The following is a 22,460-nucleotide window of genomic DNA, read 5'->3' as shown; positions in this document are numbered from 1 at the left end:
AATAGCTCAGGAAAATACAAGAGTAAACAGATGCTTGAAACAAGATCTACTTATAGCAAAATACTTTAAAAACTAAATCATGCACTCGGAAAACTAAGTAATTTATCAGTCAAGGGTCTAGTAACAATAACTCATCCCTTTGGAAACTGATGTAAAGAAAGGTAACCAAGGAACAGATCATCAATCTGGGGACTAGACAACAAATGCCAACGCCCACTACAGTTTCAGATTGTTCTGCACACCAAAGCAACAATAACGCAGATAACAGGAAATGGAATAGCAATTAAGAAATGGAACACCGACTAGAAAATGTAACAACAACTAAGTCTGATAAACAACAACACCTTAAGCTGCAGCAATCGTATCCTATAGAAATCAGATGGCAATCTTTACTTAAAGGATAAATCAGACAACAAATAGGAATGGAACGACAACCAATTACCAATGGAATATAGAATATTGCTTAGATCCAATTGTGGATATACAGTACCGAAATAAATAACACACACAACACACAGAGATATTAAGAGAAACAATAATCTGAGTCTGATACCACAAATATTGATCTCAGTTAGAAAGGATAACGATCGCAATTCATAATGGAACAACAATGTCAATTGAATAACAATCGTATGAAGTATAAACCATAGATGAATACAGTAATACCAACTTAAGGATATTATAGCTCGATTACTCTGCAATTGAACAACAATAGCATTCTGTAAAGAATAGTAATGTTACATTAATGACTTAAAGGAACAACAATACGTTATAAGGTCATAATGAACAATATGAATTTCCTGTTGTAGAGACGATATTGTAAATATAACGGAGCTGTAATATAAAATAACAAAACACACCAGATTATTGATCAAAGCTGATAACGAAAACCACACACGAACTAAAGGTAATGATACAGGAGCAAGTGTTCCACCAGGGTCAGGCCCTTAGCCTCCAGGGACACACCGCTTGAAATTATTCCGGGATCAAAGATGGAACAGCAACCAGATTTATATTAAAGCATTAAAACAGAGTTACAGTGGATCACTTCTCAATGAGAGTCGATGATCAAAGTTTCAAATACAGAGCAAAGTTACATAAAAATTAACAGTCTCCCCCGAGCTAGCAGTGCTGCCCCTACTTATAACAGCTGAAGTACAGATATCAAGTATGCGAAAATAGTTAGAACAACGATCCCTCAGGATCAAAGGATCTTGAGGGATTTTCCAAGTTGTTAATCCTCAGTTATCCGGTCGTTTTCTTGTGCTGAGTCGATATCTCATTTTCCTTTCCTTGGATGAGATGTTTTAATTTAGATCGTCTTGTTTGCATATGGTTCCCCACCAAAGGGACAACGGTTAGCTTGGCCCTGTCTTTTTCTTTGGAGTGGCAATATTTAGTTTTTCCCTTTTCCTGCATAAGAAATGGCAATTATTAACATTTTCATGTTGCATATAAATCTTATAGACTTGTCATGATTTCCCATTATCTACCTAGTTCATGATGTAAAGATGTTACGAGTTCTAAAGAAAAGATGACAAAATAATCAATAAAAACATACCTTCTTCAGTACTCCACACACCCCTTTGCTTACTCTTTTTCATGCCCTCATGAAAACATTGTAGTTGACGCGTAAGGCAGTGAGAGAGTAGGCTGGAGATGGGATCTCATGTGGTGGTCTACAGCCATGATGCCTAACTAGGTGTTCAAAAAGATGGCATGTCTGATCCTCAGGCATTTCATACAGCGCTTGGTATCCAGGTGCAGGGTGCTAAATAATCGGACTTCGGTACCTATATCCTAACCAAGATGGGCCTGCCCTCAAGAGAATTTCGCCATAGAGGTTCAAACAATTAGCAGCTAACTTAAAGTTATTGTAATTAAATGGTTCCCTGAGTTGGATGTTCAGATTAGAGGTCTGATATCGAAATTTAGCAGCTACAACGACAAGGTTCTTAATGGTAAAGAAGTATTCTATCCCTTGCCGATTGATTACTATATGAATGGGTCATAACGCGTCAATCACGCCTGGAGTCCTAATGAGGCTCTTGTGTTTATTCCATAACTGTAATGGATCTCTAGGCTCAGCTCTTACCCATAAGTCTAATCCGTTTTCTTGTCTTTGGAAGGCATTATAGGCTTTAAGCCATTTGATTTGATTAACTCCAAACGAAATAAATGCCTGTAGTTGGATATCCCCAACGAAAGGGTCGGGGTTCTGCTCTGTCTATTGATATAACACAAGGTTATGCAGATAGAATTCACACAGGAGTCTTTGAACCTTTACTCCATAGTGCTTACAACAATTTATAAAATCATCAATGTTATTAATTTGTATAGGGGCTTCTGCTTTGATGGCCTTAATTTTCAATTGCAAATATCATTCCATTAGAAACAAGGCATAATTCTTGGCAGGGGCTCTACATGCTAGGACGTCAGTGTACAAAGAGCATAAGGTATCCATCTATTTGATAACTACATCTAATCTATGAGTTACCTTTGCGACATTTTCTTGTTCTTTTCGCCATCCTTCAAAGGCTTGGCTTTCAGATAAATTGACATTCCTTAGTTGTTGTTGTAATTCTTCATACTTTTCTCGAAAAACAGTTTGTTCCGTGAGTTTTTCTACTGCTTGCTGAGCTTGCATCAAACCCTCTAGTAGGTTTACTGTCCTCGGATTGTTGTCCCACATAGTAGTGGCCAGTGGAACTTGATTCTTCTTATTGCGTCGCCTCATGTTTGTAGTCTATATCCCTTCAGAGGACTGTGCCTCTATCTGAACTTCCTTGTCACAGGCCGATATATCGTTTGTTTTCACTTCAACATGAGCAACAGTGAAATTATGTTCCTTTTTCTTTTGAACAACAGTATGCATTTCAACAGGGGTTTGAACAACAGACTGTTCTTCAACAGCGGTTTGAACAACAAACTGTTCTTCGACAGGGTTTTGAACAGCAGGCTGAACAGGGGTCCTCCGAACCTTTTTCCTTGGGGGTCTCACTGAAGTGGTTGTGTGTCTTCCCCCTGAAGTTCTTTTTCTCTGTTTCTCATTCTCAAAACCCTGATTTGTTGTCGAAGTCGAGCTATCACATTTAGTAATCTTTGATGTTATTTTCGTAATCGTTTAATTTCTTCTATTTCCTTAGAAGGAACAACTGTCTATTTACTCGGGCCCGAACTGTCATCTTGGCCAATTCCTTGGTTTTCCTCTTGGGGTGCTCCTTCACTGTTTTGTTCAGGTTGCTCAGGAGTAGAAACCCTAGCTGGCTCTGTTATTTCCTGGGTAACTTCTTTGTCCACCCCTTCTTCTTCCTGCAATTCTTCTGGTGTAGTCTAGTTGGGAGCGGATTGTTCCCTTTCTATATCTTCATCATTTTCTTCTCATGTCATACTTGTAGAATGATTCTCTTCGTTTTCTTCCTCGTCACGCAATTCTTTGGGTGCATTTTTGTCCTGAGCAGAATGCTCTTCTGGTTCTTCCTCAATCTGGAGGCCTAGCGGGCTGAGAGGCTGGCCATATTCACCCATATTGGCCAGAATTTTGGCCAATTCGTCCTCTTGCAATGGACTCTCTTCGCGTTGTTCTGCCTCTGCCTCCACCTGCTGAGGTTGCTCGGTCTCTTCCTTTGTTTCTCCTTCCTCATTTACTCCCACTTCTTTCTCATTCTCTTCTCCTTCCAATTATGGGGGGTTGCTCATCCCCTAAGTCGTCTATCTCCATAGGTTGGCTGGTACTCCCTTGGGGATTTTCCAACCTCCCTCTAATGGGCCAATCTAACTGATTTTCTCCGTTTTGATGGCCTATTTGGTGTACTGGCAGTATGTTTGCGTTTTGGGGCTAGCGGAGTCGGTGCCCCGTCTATCATAGCAATTAGTTCTTCTCAGTTGCTCTGCTGCTGAGCAAGACTGTGGCTAACTATCAGCCGTATCAGTCCATGGTGACTTACTACCGATTCCACATGTTATAACTTTTTCATGCTTCGGGCAACATCATGAAGTAATGAATTTAAAAATGCAGGTAGGTTCACAGAGAATTTCTCTTTTAATACAAATAAGAGTTTAAGGTGTCGTGGTCTTACCACGTCTTTCCTGCCTTCACAGGTGATGTAGCTCTGGATGATCCTCACCAATTTTTCCCATGGCTCTCTTAATGCTGCTAGTAGGACTCCCTTTCCTATGACTGTCAGGTTTTGGCCTTCATCTTGGAAGATCTTCATGATCTTTTACAGTCTCTCCTTCTTTAGAATCCACACAGGTCTAGTGGCTGGCAGTCCCGAGACCTCTGCAATTACGTCATCGGTAACTGCTATGTGTTTTCCCCTTACTGTGGAGTGGTATTCTTGCAAGTTCTGCAAGAATTCTATTGCCACGGTCTCGTTGGATTCCTGTAAACGATTAAGATAGACTAACCATCCTGCCCTTGCCAGGATTTCCTGTGCAGCGTCAGAAACTGTCAATACCTGTGGTTCTCTTTGAATTGACCTTCCTCCCATGCTTTAGCTCACTGTAAAAACGCAGAGACGGCAATGGAATAGCAGGCTGTTCAAACTTGTTAGAAACACAGAGAAAATAGAATAATCACAAGGCTCATTCAAATCTTACTAATTATTGCAAACTATGATAAGGAAACATCTTACGAATAGCAATGCATGCAAATTGAAAAACGAGTTACCATTAAGCCTTGCTATTCCCGAGTAAAAGTTTGCCGAATAATAGCCTGACACGTATGTCAACAAATTATGAAGTCAGCCCCCCCCGCGCAATGTGTCCTCGGCCGTCAAATGAAGGAGTGGCGGGCTGATCTATTCTGGTAGAGGGTCATAAAGGAACAACGTATGCCACGATGCCATGTTTACAAAAGGAGCATGTTACCGAAATCGAGATGTATAATAGGATCGCTTAATAAATAAGAAAATGCGGTTACATGATGTGAGGCTGGGAGGATAGGACAACTGACGTGCACAACGAGTGTAATGCGATCATTGTCTACTTTTCCCATCATGATTGGTTATGATGGATTTTCATGTGTTTAATGGTTCGGGGAAGTGATATGCATAATCTTATTTGACAGATTACAAAGGTATAAGACAGAGAAGGGTATTAATGATTATTATTGGTGTATAATAAATGTGACTTCAATACCATTAACAGAGCTCTGCTACCGATAGGTGTCCATAACCTTGGTAGAGTTGTTTGTTTCACCCATGGAACCATGATCCTTTGTGTATGCCTAGGAAGTATTGTTCAGTGTCAAAATGGAGGTCATTATGCTGGCTTGGTAACCAGTTAGATCATAATGCCATTCACCAGGAAGGAGTGAAAGGTGGGCAGGCCGGCTCGTGATGAGACCTCCTATTCCAAGGACTCTTTATTTTTTTTCTGATGTGCCTCTTGGACCATATCCCTAGTGTGGTGGCCATAGTGGGAATGCCACTTCACTTTTTTCCTTATGATCATCGTAGGCTGGCTCTTGATGAGACCCCATATCCTGCATTTGACAATTCAAAACATTCTTCTTTTTTCTTTTTTATAAAATGTTTTCCTATTTATACACAAAGGGTGGTTCGGCCCTCCTTAAGAGTAGGAATGGTGGAAGAAGTTTTAACATCTCAATAGAAAAATATAAACCCTTTGTTCTTATTCCTTAATAATTATGAAAGAAAATTATGAGAATTTAAAAAGAACCAGCATGATAAAGATGACGAATCATGTCAGTATTAGTAGGGTAATGACAACAAAAGTGATGAATAATTATGTCCTTTCTTCGTTCCTCTTTATCAATTCACAACAATTTCTTGTAAAAGTAGCGATTTTATATAATTTGTTGATTTTAGTATGCGCTAGCTTTGTATCCATTGCATGAGTGTATAGCTGTGCTCCAAAAGCCCTGAAACAAGAGGAACGACAGGTATCTTTAGGCATAAGTAAAAGGAATATGAGAATGTTGTCATTTGAAAAAGGAAGGGAAAATGAATACAAGTGTTGTTCCTTTGAAAAAGGAACAACAAAAACCGAAAGTGTCGTTCTTTTGGAAAAAGGAACATCAGAAACCGAACATGCCGTTCCTTTAGAAAAGGAACAACAAAAAACCAAAAGTGTCATTCCTTTGGAAAAGGAACAGCGGAAACGCAAGTGCTAAAAAGTGCCGTTCCTTTGGAAAAGGAACAACAAAAACGCAAATGCCGTTCCTTTGGAAAAGGAACAACAAAAATCAAAAGAGTGTTGTTCCTTTGGAAAATGAACAACAAAAAACACAAATGTCGTTCCTTTGGAAAAGGAACAACAAAAATCAAAAGTGTTGTTCCTTTGGAAAAGGAACAACAAAAAACTCAAATGTCGTTCCTTTGGAAAAGGAAAAACAAAAATCAAAAGTTCTATTCCTTTGGAAAAGGAACAACAAAAAACACAAATGTCGTTCCTTTGGAAAAGGAACAGCAAAATAAAAAATGCTATTCCTTTGGAAAAGAAACAACAAAAATAAAAAATGTTATTCCTTTGGAAAAGGAACAACAGAAAAGTCAAATTCCGTTCCTTTAGAAAAGGAACAACAAAAAAGTCAAATGCCATTCCTTTAGAAAAGGAACAGCAAAATCACAAGTGCTGTTCCTTTGGAAAAGGAACAACGAAAAACTCAAATGTCGTTCCTTTGGAAAAGGAACAACAAAATGAAAATGAAAAAGAATGGCTGAAACAAAAGGTGTTGTTCTTTTGAAAAAGGAACAACAACAACGACAAAAGTGTACACAAATGCTGTCCCTTCAGAAAAGGAACAACAAAACGACAGCGCTGTTTCTTTTGAAAAGGAGCAGCAGAAAAAAATGCAAATACAAAAATATATACAGAAACTGATTTAACAAAACAAAGAAATTATGTACAAAGTGTAAAAATAGGTGAATCACTTAATGAATCACAGGTGAGGAAGATTGCTCTTCCTCCTGCAGAATTTGCATATCGGAGTCCTCACGTAGTTGCTGGCAGAAGGATTCCCGAGTAAGTGGTTTGCGGTATAATCGAACTCGATGGCCATTTACTTTAAAGGTATGTCCAGATCTGTCAATAGTGACTAAAGTAAGGGTGCCATTTTCATGTACCTTCTGGATTTCATATGGCCCCAGCCAGCAAGTCTGAAGTTTCTCGGGAAAATCCTGAAACCTGGAATCGTATAAGAGCGCCCAGTCTGCTTCGCGGAAGAATTTGTTGTTAATGAGAGCGTCGTGCCATTTAGCTTGTTGCTGTTGGATTAATGCAGTATGTTGAAGGGCAGAGAGCCTGATTTCATCTAGCTCATTGATCTGCTGTAATCTATTAGTTTGTGCCTTGTTTAGATCTAGGCCTACTTCTTGTGCTGTTCGCAATGTTTGGATTTCGAATTCTATGGGGAAAATAGGTTGCTTTCCAAACACCAATTGGTATGGTGAATAGCCGGTAGTGCTTCTCCATGTTGTTCTGTAGGCCCACAAGGCTTCTGGTAGTCTTGCAGCTCAATCGCGTCTATGTGATGCAATGGTTTTTGTCAAGATTGCTTCTATTATTTTGTTGTTGCTTTCTACTTGACCGTTTGCTTGTGGGTGGTATGGAGTAGTAATTTTATGCTGGATATGATAGTTATTAAGTGTTGTAGCAATCTTGTTACCAGAAAATTGTGGTCCACCATCTGTAATTATGTCTCATGGGAGTCCATATCGCACAAATATATGAAATAGGAACTGTATGATAGAATCCTCTGTAGCTCTCGGTAATGCTTCTGCTTCAACCCATTTGGTGACATATTCTGTTGCCACTAGAATATATGTTTTTTGGTTCGAGGATGGGCTAATTGGACCAACAAAATCAAGAACCCATCACTCGAATGGTTCAATAACCAGCTGTGGGTTCAGGGGCATTTCGTCAGACTGGCCAGGGTGTCCTGCCCTTTGACAACTGTCACAAGTTTGAATGAACTTCTTTGCGTCTTTGAAGATCGTAGGCCAATAATACCTTGTTTGCAGCACCTTATGTCCAATTCTCTTATCGGAAAAGTGTCTGCCACATGGTCCATCGTGACAAGCTTTCAAACTATCAAAAATTTCATCCTCCTGGACACATCTCCTGATGTGAATATCTGCTCTTGTATGGAACAAGTAGCTCCCAATCTAGGAAAATTGAGCACTTCACTGGACAATCTATTTTCATTCATTGGGGGTCAGAGGTTTTGGTAATTTACCTACTGCTAAGTAATTCGCAACATCAGCATACTAGGGTGTTTTAACAGTGATAACAAACAAATGCTCATCTGGAAATTGATCTTCAACTGCTGCTGCGTCCACTGGTTTTGGCATCTGCGAGAGAAAGTCAGCTACAAGATTTTATTTTCTAGGTCTGTCCTTGATTGTAATATCAAATTCCTGCAATAAAATCAGCCATCTAGTTATTCTACCTTTTGTGATTGGTTTATTTGCTAAATATTTTATGGCAGAGTGATCTGTATACAAGATAACGGGATATCTAGTAATGTAATGCCTAAACTTATTGACAACATGTATTGCAGCTAGAAATTCCTTTTTAGTAACAGCATAATTCAATTTAGCAGGGGATAAGTTCTTGCTGATATAATAAATTGCATATGGTTTTTTATCTTCTTCTTGCCCAAGGACTGCTCCAATAGCTGTATCTGAGGCATCTGATGAAATTTGGAATGGCAGGTCCCAATTTGGTCCTCGAAGGACTGGAGCTGTGGACACAAGCTTCTTCAGATCCTGAAAAGCACAATCACATTTTTCTGTCCAAAGAAAGTCAACATTACCTGTTAGTGCATATAGAGGTGCAACAATATGTGAAAAATGTTCTATAAACCTTCTATAATAACCAGAGAATCTGAGAAAACTGTGTACCTCTGTTTGAGTGGTAGGAGTGGGAATTAGCAAAATTATTTGAATTTTGGCTGGGTCTACTTGTATGCCAGCTGCTGAGATATAATGGCCTAGAATAAGTCCTTCAGTCATCATCATATAGCATTTTTCATGGCTTAAGAAAAGCCTGGTGGCAATGTAGCGCTGCAAGACTTTTTCCAGTGTGTCCAATGCTGGGTCAAAATCATCTCCGTATGGTGTAAAATCATCCATGTAGACTTCGAGCCCCTCATTTATTAGGTCTGAAAAAATGCTGAGGATAGCTCTTTGAAATGTGGCAGGAGCATTGCATAAGCCAAAAGGTAGAACTCTGTAGGCAAATGTTCCCCAGGGACAAGTAAAAGTGGTTTTATCTTGGTCTTCAGGGGCAATCTGAATCTGATTGTATCCACTGAAGCCATCTAAGAAAGAAAAGAATTTCTTTCCTGCTAGAGTGTCTAATACTTGATCAATGAATGGAAGGGGAAAGTGGTCTTTTTGCGTTGCTTTGTTTAATTCTCTATAGTCTACACAAATCCTTCACTTTCCCTTCTTCTTTGGTACCACAACAAGTGGAGAGACCCATTTACTATCGGAGATAGGGTAGATGAAGTTAACATCTAAAAGTTTTTGAAGTTAAGCTTTTACAACGTCTTTTAGATGAGGATTAAGTCTCCTTTGCGGTTGGCGAATAGGTCTCGCATCCTCTTCTATGTAAATGTGGTGTGTACATAACTGGGGGTCAATTCCTTTCATATCAGGGTAGTCCCATGCAAATGCTTCTTTATGTTTCCTCAATGATTGGATGAGCTTATTTTGTTGTTCGGAAGTCAGGTTGGCATTAATGTTTAAAGTCTTTCCTGGCTCACTTTCCACAATTTTGCTATTCGAAACAGAGCTAGTAGGTATTGTTTGATTATGTGTATCTTTAAGAAGATCCTCTTCTAATTCATATCAAATGCTGCTTCTATCATATGACATTGTACGTGGGATCTGGGTTCAGCTTGGCTAATGAAATCATCATCTTCTGTTTGGTCTTTGAAATCGAGGGCCTCTTGTATGATTAGTGGAGATCTAATATTTTCAGCGAGGTATGATACAGGATGCTTGTTAGTTTTTATTATTGTGACACTTGGCTGTGCTGGGGGGTATAAAGCTAGATTATTAATATTTGTCCCCCTAGTAATGGTCATATTACCTTGTCGGCAGCCAATATAAGCATCGGCAGTTGCGAGTCAAGGTTTGCCTAAGATCAATGGATGCCCATCAAGTCGGTTTTTGGGGTTTATTATCAGAAAATTGGCCGGATACTCCCAGGAGTCAACAGATACCATAACATCATGTAGTGTGCCCTCTGGCCTAACTACAAATCGATCAGCCAGTTCTAATAAAGTGGAGGTCAGTTCTACTGATGTAATGCCTAGTTTTTGGCAAGTAGTGGTTGTTAAGATGTTAATTGTAGCTCCTAGATCAACTAAGGCATTTGAGAAGGTTTGACCATAGATTTGTACGGTTACTATTGGATTTCCTGGGTCTTCGTATTTAACGGGTGTTTCTTTTCCTGATAATAAGTCAGATAAAGTGCCAACTACTTGGACTTTTGGGTTATTTGTTATTGTCCTCATTGGTTTCTTTATACATAGTTCTTTGATAGTCTTTGCATATATCGGGATGTCTTGAATGGCTTGGAGGAGCGGGATTTTTATGTACAGGTTTCGTAATTCTCCCAGAATGTCAAAATCAGGGTATTGTATAGGTCGAGGTATAATTAAGTGTTTTAGGAATGGAGGAGAGGATGTGGTTGCTGGATCATGACTTTGTTGTCTGGTCACGTCCTCTTCTCGTAATGGTTGTTCTACAGGCAACTGATTTTCAACTTGAACCATTTTATATCCCTCTATTTCGATGATACGCCCAGATCTTAATTGAAGGTCATTACACTCCCTTAGATCGGTTCCACTCTCTGGTGTGTCGATTATTTGAATGGACTGGACCAGCCTGTTATTCGGTTTAGGGTTGGGTTGGGCTGGGAGTTGCGGCCTTAAGTTAGATTGGGGGTTTTGTTGTAGGGCTGGCAGTGTAGGTTGAGGGAGCGAGATGGTTCCTACTGGCTGATTCATCGGTCTTTGCCAGTTTGTCTGCCAAGTTTGATTCTGTGAAGTAGGAGGGGTCCATTGCGGTGGAAAAACATTGTTTTGCCAATATGGTGGGGTATAGGGAAAATTTGGCCAATTGGGTTGGCTTGCTTGATTCGGCCATGGAGATGATGAAGGGAATGATTGCTGTGACCAATTTGGGAAGGGAGGTTGATTTTGCCACATTGAATTATATTGTTGAGCATGATATTGCGGAGGCTAGAAAGAAGAAGCTGGGTCTGAAAACATACCTGTTTGTCACGGCTGCCATTGACGACGCTGATTAAGTAGATACACCGATTCTGGCTCTTCTTCTACTTCCTTGTATACTGCTTTCAATCCAGGAAGTGAGGGGCAACTTTCTGTGGAGTGGTCTTTTGTACAAATGGCGCAAACTTGAACTACATCTAATGGACACTCCTTGTGGCTGTGTTTCTTTCTGTATTTGGGGCAGAAGATTGCCAAATTCTGTTCTGCTTCTCCTTGCTTTTGTTTGGCCTGCATAATATCAAGTTGTGTTTTCAGTGTCCCCAATATGTTAGTTTTAATTTTTTTTAATAAATTTCCAATTTTTGCATGAGTTACTCCTTTTGCCGAAATTCTATTATCTCTTACAAATCGATTATGTTCTGCTAGTTTTAGCCTTGTGCTACCTCTCGAGCTCCTGATACATAAATCAATAATGTCAGCAAAATTTTCTTGATAAATATCTCCTTTCCCCATAATGTTTAATGTCTCAATCCATTATTCCTTCATTCCCCTAATTAATGCTATTTTTAATACATTATCAGGTAAAGGTAATGATGCATAAGGAGATCTTTGAAGATTATACTGGAATTGTTCAACATACTCTTCTAATGTTTGATTTGGTTTAGCTACCATCTGAAATATTTCATCTTTTAACTCCCGAGACCTGCAATAGTCCTGATATTTTTTTAGAAAAGAATCTTTCATTTGATCCTAATTATTTATAACACCACCACCTAATCCCATAAACCATCTTAAAGTAGCTCCTTTTAATGTAGAGGGAAATAATTTCAGTTTCTGGTGATCGGTGGTATAGTCATATCCTCTACACATCACATCGAATTCAAACAGGAATGCATCCGGATCTTCTGATGTAAGGCCATGGAATGTAGGGATATGCTGGAGAGGAATTGCTTTCATAGGTGCATTAGCTGCAGTGTCCACAATGGGGTATTACAGTGTAGAGGTTTGGGTGTTAGGCTGATTCTGGGCCATTTGGTCAAATATATGCCAATAGCCTTCTAGGATATCTAGGAGGGTATTCCTAGGTTGTCGAGGGGGAATGACTCTAATGGGAATGGCCTTGACAACACTTCCTTTATCTGGGATGATGAGAGTGCCTAATGTCTGGGGGGATTCAGGTTCTTGAATTTCGTTATAAATGATTTTTGCAACACTTCCCTTATCTGGGCTGCTTAATGGCTGAATTAACCTAAGAGGAGATTTTGGTTTTTCAGCTTCTCCTATTTCTCCTCTTCCTTCACAGAGATTGCTAAGGTTCCCTTCCTGCAATGATTTTAGGCTAGAATGTTCAATTTCATGAAAATCTTGCTCTTCGGTTTGACTATGCGCCTCAGCAAAGGCTACAGATGGTGATCCTGTGGCCTGAAGGGAACTAGTAGGCTGTCTAGAAGTAACTTTTCTAGGTCCTACTGACGGCTGAGATTTTGCTTTCTTAAGGATTTCATCTATAAAGGTTGATCGGCCAAGGGTCACCGGCCCCTTAGTTTTATCAGACTTGGGTAGAGGTTTGGGATTCTTTTCTGGCTTTTTTTGCTTAGTCATGCACACAAATCAACTGCTAGGTTCTACCCAAACAAAATGACAACAAATTTGCAGGAAAGTGGGCAGGGGAGCAGGGATATTACATACTCCACACAGAGGTTCTTACTTTCCATTTTTAGAACCCAGTTCTTTCCTAACAAGTTCTTACACTACTCTGAAAAAGAAACAAATGGCTACACTCTTCCCCGGCAACGACGCCAAAATGTCGAGCCGTAAAAAGGGTCTTTTTCACCTCTAATTACCTCACATTAACTTGTCAATTCAGGAACGATTTGTTATCTCAAAGAGTGTACTCAGTTTGAGGCTGTCATTTGTTAGAGTAATGGTAGTAGTATAGCTCAAGAAAATACAAGAGTAAACGGATGCTTGAAACAATATCTACTTACAACAAAATACTTTAAAAACTAAATCATGCACTCAGAAAACTAAGCAATTTATCAGTCAAGGGTCCAGTAACAATAACTCATCCCTTTGGAAACTGATGTAAATAAAGGTAACCAAGGAACAGATCATCAATTTGGGGACTAGACAAAAAATGCCAACGCCCACTACAGTTTCAGATTGTTCTACACACCAAATCAACAATAACGCAGATAACAAGAAATGGAACATCAATTAAGAAATGGAACAACAACTAGAAAATGGAACAACAACTAAGTCTAATAAACAGCAACACCTTAAGCTGCAGCAATCGTATCCTACAGAAATCAGAGGGCAATCTTTACTTAAAGGATAAATCGGATAGAAAATAGGAATGGAACAGCAACCAATTACCAATGGAATATAGAACAACGCTTAGAGCCAATTGTGGATATACAGTACCAAAATAAATAACACACACAGCACACAGAGATATTAAGAGAAACAGTAATCTGAGTCTGATACCACAAATATTGATATCAGTTAGAAAGGATAATGATCGCAATTCATAATGGAACAACAATGTCAATTGAACAGAAATCTTATGAAGTATAAACCATAGACGAATACAGTAATACCAACTTAAGAATATTACAGCTCGGTTACTCTGCAATTAAACAGCAATAACATTCTGTAAAGAACAATAATGTTACATTATTGACTTAAAGGAACAACAATATGTTATAAGGTCAAAATGAACAATACGACTTTCCTGTTGCAGAGACGATATTGTAAATATAACAGAGTTGTAATATAAAAGAACAAAACAAACTAGATTACGGATCAAAGCTGATAACGAAAACCACACATGAACTAAAGGTAATGATACAGGAGCAAGTGTTCCACCAGGGCCGGGCCCTTAGCCTCCAGGGACACACCACTTGAAATTATTCCAGGATCAAAGATGGAACAACAACCAGATTTATATTAAAGCATTAAAATAGAGTTACAGTGGATCACTTCTCAACAAGAGTCGATGATCAAAGTTTCAAATACAGAGTAAAGTTACATAAAAATTAACAATCTCCCCGGGGCTAGCAGTGCTGCCCCTACTTATAACAGATGAAGCGGAGATATCATGGATGCGAAAATAGTTAGAGCAACAATCCATCATGATTGAAGGATCTTGAGGGATTCGCCAAGCTGTTAATCCTTAGTTATCCGGTCGTTTTCTTGCGCCGAGTCGATATCTCCTTTTCCTTTCCTTGGCTGAGATGTTTTAATTTAGATCGTCTTGTTTGCATATGGTTCCCCGCCAAAGGGACAGTGGTTAGCTTGGCCCTGTCTTTTTCTTTGGAGCGACAATATTTAGTTTTTCCCTTTTCCTGCATAAGAAATGGCAATTATTAGCATTTTCATGTTGCATATAAATCTTATAGATTTTTCATGATTTCCCATTATCTACCTAGTTCATGATGCAAAGATTTTACGAGTTCTAAAGAAAATATGACAAAATAATCAATAAAAACATACCTTTTTCAGTACTCCACAGTGGTTGAGATGGAACTATTCTTACATAAGGAAAACCTTCTGGTGGAAATTTGTGTTCAGAATCATTATCAACACTAGGAATGTGAGTAGCTCAGACTTTTGGAGGACCTCGAGGATAGGTTGGAAACTCACCTTCTGATACCATAGGTGGAAACAATTGGCGAGGGGGAATCCAATATGATGGAGATAACTCTAAAGGTACACCAGGGGTATCGTATGGACTATAAGGTTGTTGAGGAGATATCACTAATGGATCAAAAAGCGGATTTAGAGGAAAAAAAACAAACCTTTGTGGACTCTCAGGGGTTTTTGGATCAGACTCCTGAGATGACGATGATTCTCAAGGTGGGGAATGAGAAGGAAGGGGTTGGATACTTGGAACAATTCCAAGTTCAATACCTTGAGCTTCAAGTGACTGTAAAAGTTCAGGATGAACTCCTTGTGATGACCCTTCAGTATCAGATGATGAAGGGGAACGGTGAGGCGAACGCAGTGGTTCAACCATGATGATTTTCTTTCAAAAGAAAAATGATAAGAGATGATTTTGTTGAGGGATTAAAAATTTAAAATTTACAAGGAATTACTCAATATGAGGTCAAGAAGCAACTGCATGGGTTCGACATATTATCGTTGGCAGTCAATTTTATAACTTAAAACAACAAATAAATCAAAAAGGGTTATACTAGGCAAGAGGTTTTACCAAGTATTCGTGAACTGATATATACACCTTAGCCGAAACCAAGGACTTGATGTACGACGAATAATATCCTTGAACGCTATGTTCAGTGTATCACGTTTACAATGTGGTAGACTTGGTTATATGTGGCTAAAAGATAACAACCTAGTGGGGTATGCTAATATATATTCGATGGTATGGGGAGCATAAGTCCGTGTTAGTGCTGTCTAATACATAACCGTTTAGTGAGAGCATTCCGATATAATTTCCATACTAAAGTGCCTCTGATATACCTAAAAGTACTAGATAACCTTCGATATACTTTTGTATTGGAATGCGATTTCACCCCCGGGATACAATGCAAGTAGTTAATGACAACTTCTATGTTTAAATATGCCGAACACGTCTCTAGCGTAGACCTCTAGATATTTACGTTAGGTTACAAATGCTCCTTAGGTTATTTGAGGTGAATTTTAAGTTTATCTTGAATTAAGATTCAATTTTATGGCTCAATGATGTCAACTAAATTCCTATGATGCAACTAAATGAGAAAAATGAAAGCTAAACTCATGAGGGAAGAGATACAACCAAACAATGCATTAATCGAGAAAAATGCATCAAAACATATCTCCCTAAATTTTCGAACGCAAGATGTAAAAAATGAAAACTACTCTTTCACTTTCACTAATGAATGCGATGCCAAAATGTAATCTTATGAGAAACAAAATCACTTTCTTTCACTAAGATGCACTAATTTTTTTGTTCTTTTTCTTTCACTTTGATTCAAAATGAAAACTAGTGCATAAGCAAATGAACAATGGATTTCAAAACAACTAAAATGAATATTTCTTTCAATTTGGTTTCGAATCAAACAAAAATCGTTTCAAAAATACTTTAATGAAGAGATCCTTTCACTTTTCTTTTCGAAACAACGAAATCAAAACAAGCATATACTTTCAGTTTCACCAAAGCAAACAATTGTAATCTATGTTTGACAATGGAGCAAAAGTAATTTTCAAAGTACAAATATGATCCAATACTAATGAAAACAACTTCGCAAATATGAATCAAAAGCAACTTGAAAATGATGTCCTGATCGCAGTAAAACTCCTAAATGGAGACAATTGATCTCACAAAGACAAGCCAAGTGATGAGTGAAGGGTAACCTAGACCTAGAAACCCTAGAAGAAAATCTAACTTCAATCACACACCAACAGAAGCAAAAAGAGAATTGCAACCATTAAAGGACAACAATCAAGGCAAACACAATAAGATCACACTGGAAAAACACTCACATATGTTGAGACACACTGAAAATGAGAAGAAACCTTAATTCTTTCTAGCCTCTGGGATCAACATGCCTGTGAAAGGCAAAGTAGTGTTGAAAGGAAAATCAACGCGACTGTTAATCCAAAATCAGTGCTAGTAGCACTTCTGTAAAAACAGAAAACATGCTGGGTGAGGAAAAGAAGGAAAAAAACAAAAAGTTTCAAAAATCAGACATGACTCAACACTCTCAAGCAAAACCCAGTGACTATATAAATCCACAGTAATGCACACAAGCCGAGAAATCGACGGTTGGTCAAACTAATCATAGGATTAGATTGAAGAAATGGATGGAAATGTTATAGCTTCCCCAGTGGAGTCGCCATTTTTTTGTGTAGGTAAATCCTCTTTGTGGACATAAATGATCCCTCTAGCCCAATGAGTGGGTCTAGAAACAAACGCGAAAATCTACAAGACACTTTCCTAGATTACAATCGAAATAGGAGAAGAGGAAGGAGAACTACCTCACTTTGATGCTATAATGCACTCCTTTGTTGATGATCTTGATCACTTGCTCCTCAGGCTCAGTCCTTGCTACTCATAGCATTTGAATACTTGCACAAGAGGCCAATGACACGACAAAGCATAAAATTTCAACGAGCATAATCAAATGTAATCTACTTAACAAATCAAGGCGCATTAAGATAAATGAAGCATTGACACAAGCATTTATGGATTAATAAACGGAATAGGAAGCATACAACCCAAGTTTTGATGTTCGTAGCCCTCTTTGAGTGAATGTCTAAGTCCAAGATCAAGCTCTCCAAACACTCCTTCTCCAAGCCAAAGTGAATAGCATGTAGGCACTATCTTAGCATAAGGGTGAAAATAATCAGAGACCAACCCTTTGGGAATGGAGGGGGATGAATTTATAGGTAGGGAGAGGGAGTTAGGATCTCACCAAAGATAGGGGAAGGTCCCCATCTCAAGGAGGAAGCTCATAGGGATAAGATCAAAGGGTAATATTGGGAGAATTCGACCACATCCACAATGAACATCATCTAGCTTGATGTTCTGGAAGCCTCTAGATCTTCTCGTCCACTTTGGGAAAAATTAATTTTTAGGGTTCAACACAAGTATCGAGGAAAAAGCAGCGCTGGCAACATGAGGCTCATATGGTGCAACTTGCCATCAGCACAAGAGGGTAGGGTCACAGTCACCTTGGCACAAAAATTAGGGTTTTGAGCTCATTTTTCTCAGGAAAGTCTTAAGGCAACTTTCCATTAGTTCTTCAGGGAGGATCTAGACTGCATATTAGGATGGGTACACTGCATAGTTGTCAAGGTTTTGGCACTCTAGGGTATGAAATAGAGAAGTGCATGAGGCGTGACAAAATACTGTGTAACTGTTGTTGGGAAAAGTATCCAATTCGGAATACCCCTATCCCACTCTAAGGTGTGATAGTGCCTTAGCAACAAACGAAGTAAACTAATTGAGTATTCTTCTTTATGGAATGTAAATGAGGAAGAAGGATGTAACTAACCTGTGTCTTTCGCTAGTTTGTCGATCCAATCACTCCTCTCTTCAATGGCTCTCAGCTCCTTGCTCCTTCACCGGCCCAGCTTCATCGAATTCCTGCAAGATCACAAGAGAGAGAAACTACACGAAGATACTGACATACATTCATAAAAAGCTCAAGATCAGATTAAGCTAAACATGTAAGCATAACAAAACATCATTGGTAAACAACATGTAGGAGAAACTCAAATAGTTTATTGATAGAATAAGAAAAGTCCAAGAGGAGATACAACCAAGTGAGTTCCGATCCAGCATCTACCTCCCAGCAAAGGAATCCATTCCTCTCCTCCAACAAAGCATAAATCGGGTTCTCCTCCAACAAAGCATAAATCACCCGATGTACTAATCTCAATCTCAAACCAACAGCAATTCTCTACAAAGTACAAAATTCCCGCCCCCTGAACCTCTGGGTGAGAGATCCATATATAGATGTAAGAAGAGAGGATGAGTCAGCTTATGTTTTGACTTGTGGCTTCTCTCTGTCAGTTCTTGCTTCCACTTGGAGGTTGAGAACCTCTTACTCATCACTAGTCGAATTCATTGAGGCAAGTGTCATTGGAGAAGATTCTGGAAGCTTTCAGGGTCTTTCCACCTCGTTGAATGAGCTTGCCATTTGTCATTTCTTGCTCAGCGCACCCTGGTAGTGCTTCCACCTGCGTTGCAGTGCACCTAGCCAGTGTAGTCTCTGCATTTCAACGCAGGCAGCTAGTGGAGCCTCTGAATTGATCCTGAATTGACTATTTCTGAGTGGTTTTTGGTGGAGAACTTCTGGGAGAAGCTGTCATTGGTTGACCTTGTTCCTTTAGGAGCTGTAACAACATCTTTAGGGACTTTGGATCCCTTGAATTATGGACATTTCATGCTTATAGCTGTAAGGCACAAAAATGTCTATAACAGTTGCCCCCTAAAGTATGAGGCTGTTTATCGGGTGAAATGCTTTATTAGGAGGATCCGAAGTTCATTCAATGCTGGGAGGAGACCTGTAATAAGATACAATACAATACATTATTTTTCATACTGTTTTCATGATCTAGCTGAGGCGGGCATTCCCATGCTCAACTTTATAAATTAATTTTTATGTACATAGAACAGACAATTGTCTGATGATAGACTGATGATCCTGCTGAAATCATCATCCTTTGGTAGGATGATTGTCTGTGCTGCAATGCTGTACATGTCAATGTCTTTATTTTTCCTGAATATATATCGCAGCCCGGATGGATGAAACTAGATTCGGGGTCTTCAAACTCATTCGATCTTCACTCTAAGTACAAGTCGATCCATGTGAGAAATGTTCTGAAGTCGAACATGGAAAGACATCGCTTGATTACCAGTCAATGTTGTAAACCGTTAACAAGCGCGAGAGGAATCACCGATAATGATAATGACCCTCAAGGTACTGCAGTACAATTCACGTGGTGTGAATAAAGGACTTGGCGTCGAACACCACGCAAAATCTTTCGGTCGAAGGTCATTGATATATACCTGTCGCCGGAAGTGAGAAACTTGCCATTGAGGCATGCAAGCTTCAAAGTACTGAAGGGGGTGTCCCTAGATCAACTTCTTGGATAATGAGCTGATGTCGACAAGAAGCGATCCGTCAAAGGAGGGCCTTAATGTATCCCACATCAGTGACACGGAACGGAGCAAATGATTTTGATGGAGGTGAAAACAATATGATGATATATGGTTCGGGGTGGCGGTCATGAAAGAATGAAGGATAATGTATGGTAGTGGATGGGACACGGTTGAATTCTCTGGATGACTTCTCTTGAACATATCGGTGACACTTGTGTGATGGATTGGTAGCATTTACCCCAAAGGTGGATGGTATGGTGAGACCATGGCGATGTGACCGGTGAATGAAACAACCCAACCCGACTCAGGCACGGAGTGGAAGTGTCATGTTCAAGAGCGACTCACTACCAATAAAGTTCTTTGAGTTTCTTCCCAATTTTTCCCCAGTCATTTCTGACCAGTACCTCTTTATTTTTGTGAAGCTTGAGGAGGATAACATATGCTTGTTCTATAATTTGCCCTTCGGGCAAACCCATTGCTATGTTTTAACGAGCTTAGCGATAGTGAAACTCGTTCTCGTCTAAAGACAAGTTTGTCGCTATTTAATGTTTTTTAACGAGTCTAACGACAAAGATAACTCGGTCCTTTTCATTTTTAGAGAGTCTGAAAAGGTACGTAAAGATAACTCCGAAGTTCCTTTTTCGTCATCTAATCCCTTAAGCCCGAAAAAGTATAAAACAATACAGAAGGGATGAGTTTTCGATAGTTTTAACGAGCCGAACAAAACAAGCGCTCGATCTTTTTGTGCAATAATCCCTCAGGTCCAAAAAGATTAAAATCTAGAGGAGGGATAACACTTCCGGTCGCTTTAACGAGATGGAAGGCCAAAACTCGGCAATCTTTTCATATTTTATGAGTCAGATGAAAAGAGCTTAAAGAAGACTTGTCTTTTGAGGAACGAGTGATAAAACGGGTTAGCAGCTGATTCCAGGTAAGGGTTGGAATTTTCCAATCACGGCAGTGTCACAAGGATGGCTAGTGAAATCACTCTTCGCAGCTGTTCCTCAAAATGGGTAAACAATCAATATGGAGGTGAATGATCGGCCAATGGAAAAGTGGAGGTGACGGTGCAAACACGACCAAGGCTTTAGTGGCTGATAATGTTACATTCACGGTGGTTATTTACCGGAGGGTAGTTCATTTTTTAACGAGCTTAAACGCGGAAAAACACTGCTCGGTCTTATGTTTATTTTTTAACGAGCATGAACTATGTGCTAAAACTGCTCGATTAATCCAGTCATATGATAAGAATGTCTCATGTAAGATGCCATTTTTTATGGAGCTTGCGCCTTACAAAGCTTTGCCCCGCATCCTTTCGTTATGCAAGTTCAGGAACGACTAATCCTACGAGTTTAAAGGGTTAGACCTACGGGTTTAAAGGGAGGACCTAAAAATTTAAAAAATAAATAGCCGCCCCTTGCTTGCACTCTAAAAGGTTTGCATGCCCCCAGGTATAAAATACGGTTTCAAGGTTACCCCTTCTTAGTCCAATAAAACATTTTTTTTACCGGGAGAGGCCTACCTCTTTCAGGTTACCAAAGATTGTCTCATTTGCACAGCAAACAAAACATTTCTTCGGCGATGTCTACCGAGATAGACAAAGGTGAGTGACAACGAACGCCAAACACATAACTTTGACAAAATAATCTTATTCTAGAATAACCCCTCTTCCAAGACAGACGGGGTACAGACTAGTCATATTCTCCCGCGGAAACCTACCCTATACCCAAAGTTTTCCTGCCGAAGCAGACCAGGATGCATGCCCCCTGGGTTCCAGTCATATCCCTCCGAATTACTCACGCTCATCGGGAGGACGGACCGTGGGTTGAGACATTTCTTGTGTGAAGAGACCATTTAGGGAAGGTGTATGAATATTTGCGATGCGTGATCCGGGAAATGAAAGCTGGTCCACGAGCTTGACCACTCTTCCTTCGTGCGGAAAACACATTACTCTAAAGAGTGAGGAGACGATGACTCCCATGAAATATATATAGTCTCGTCCAAGGAGTAGGTTATAATCCAAGGGTCCTTGAACGACCATCACGTTCATTTGAACGGTCTTCCCTTTCAATGTGATAGGCACATTGGGGAGGATCCCTAAAGGTCGACTGGTTCCTTTATCAAAGCCTGTCAAATTTCTCATTTCAGGCAAAAGCACTGGCGAACCAAGCGCTTTCCAAGCAATAGAGGAAAGGATACTCACAGATGCCCCCTCATCAATGATGGTGCCAGCCATGACCATTCTGTATATTTGGACGATAATTCTGAATGGTATGCTTGCTGGCAAACGGGGTCTGCCTAGTTGGTTCCAGTCGAAGGAGACAACTAGGTTGCTTGGTGGTGGGACCGAGTAGACGGCCGGGTATCGCTCTGACGAACTTCCTTCCTGCGATAAAGGAATGGGGGGATTGCCCCCGTGCTCGTCGGAGTCTGTGTTGATGAAGAAAATTTGGATGGTGTCATCTTTATCCTCTTCAGTGACTGTATCATTCGAAGACAAAACCTCTGAAGGTAAGACCGGGTCAACTGCCGCCTCGACCTTTTGACTTTCGTCGGGTATGGATTCAGCTGGTTCATCTTCAATGACCGGCGCTTCAGCTGACCACTTGAGCGGGCCAGCTGGATTTTCAACTAACG

Source organism: Pinus tabuliformis, chromosome 5_1 (genome assembly GCF_031772625.1).
Source record: "Pinus tabuliformis cultivar Carrire ecotype Pingquan chromosome 5_1, CPIR1, whole genome shotgun sequence".
Lineage (NCBI taxonomy): Eukaryota > Viridiplantae > Streptophyta > Pinopsida > Pinales > Pinaceae > Pinus > Pinus tabuliformis.
The sequence above is the reverse complement of the archived record's forward strand: the minus strand, read 5'-3'. Positions refer to the sequence as shown.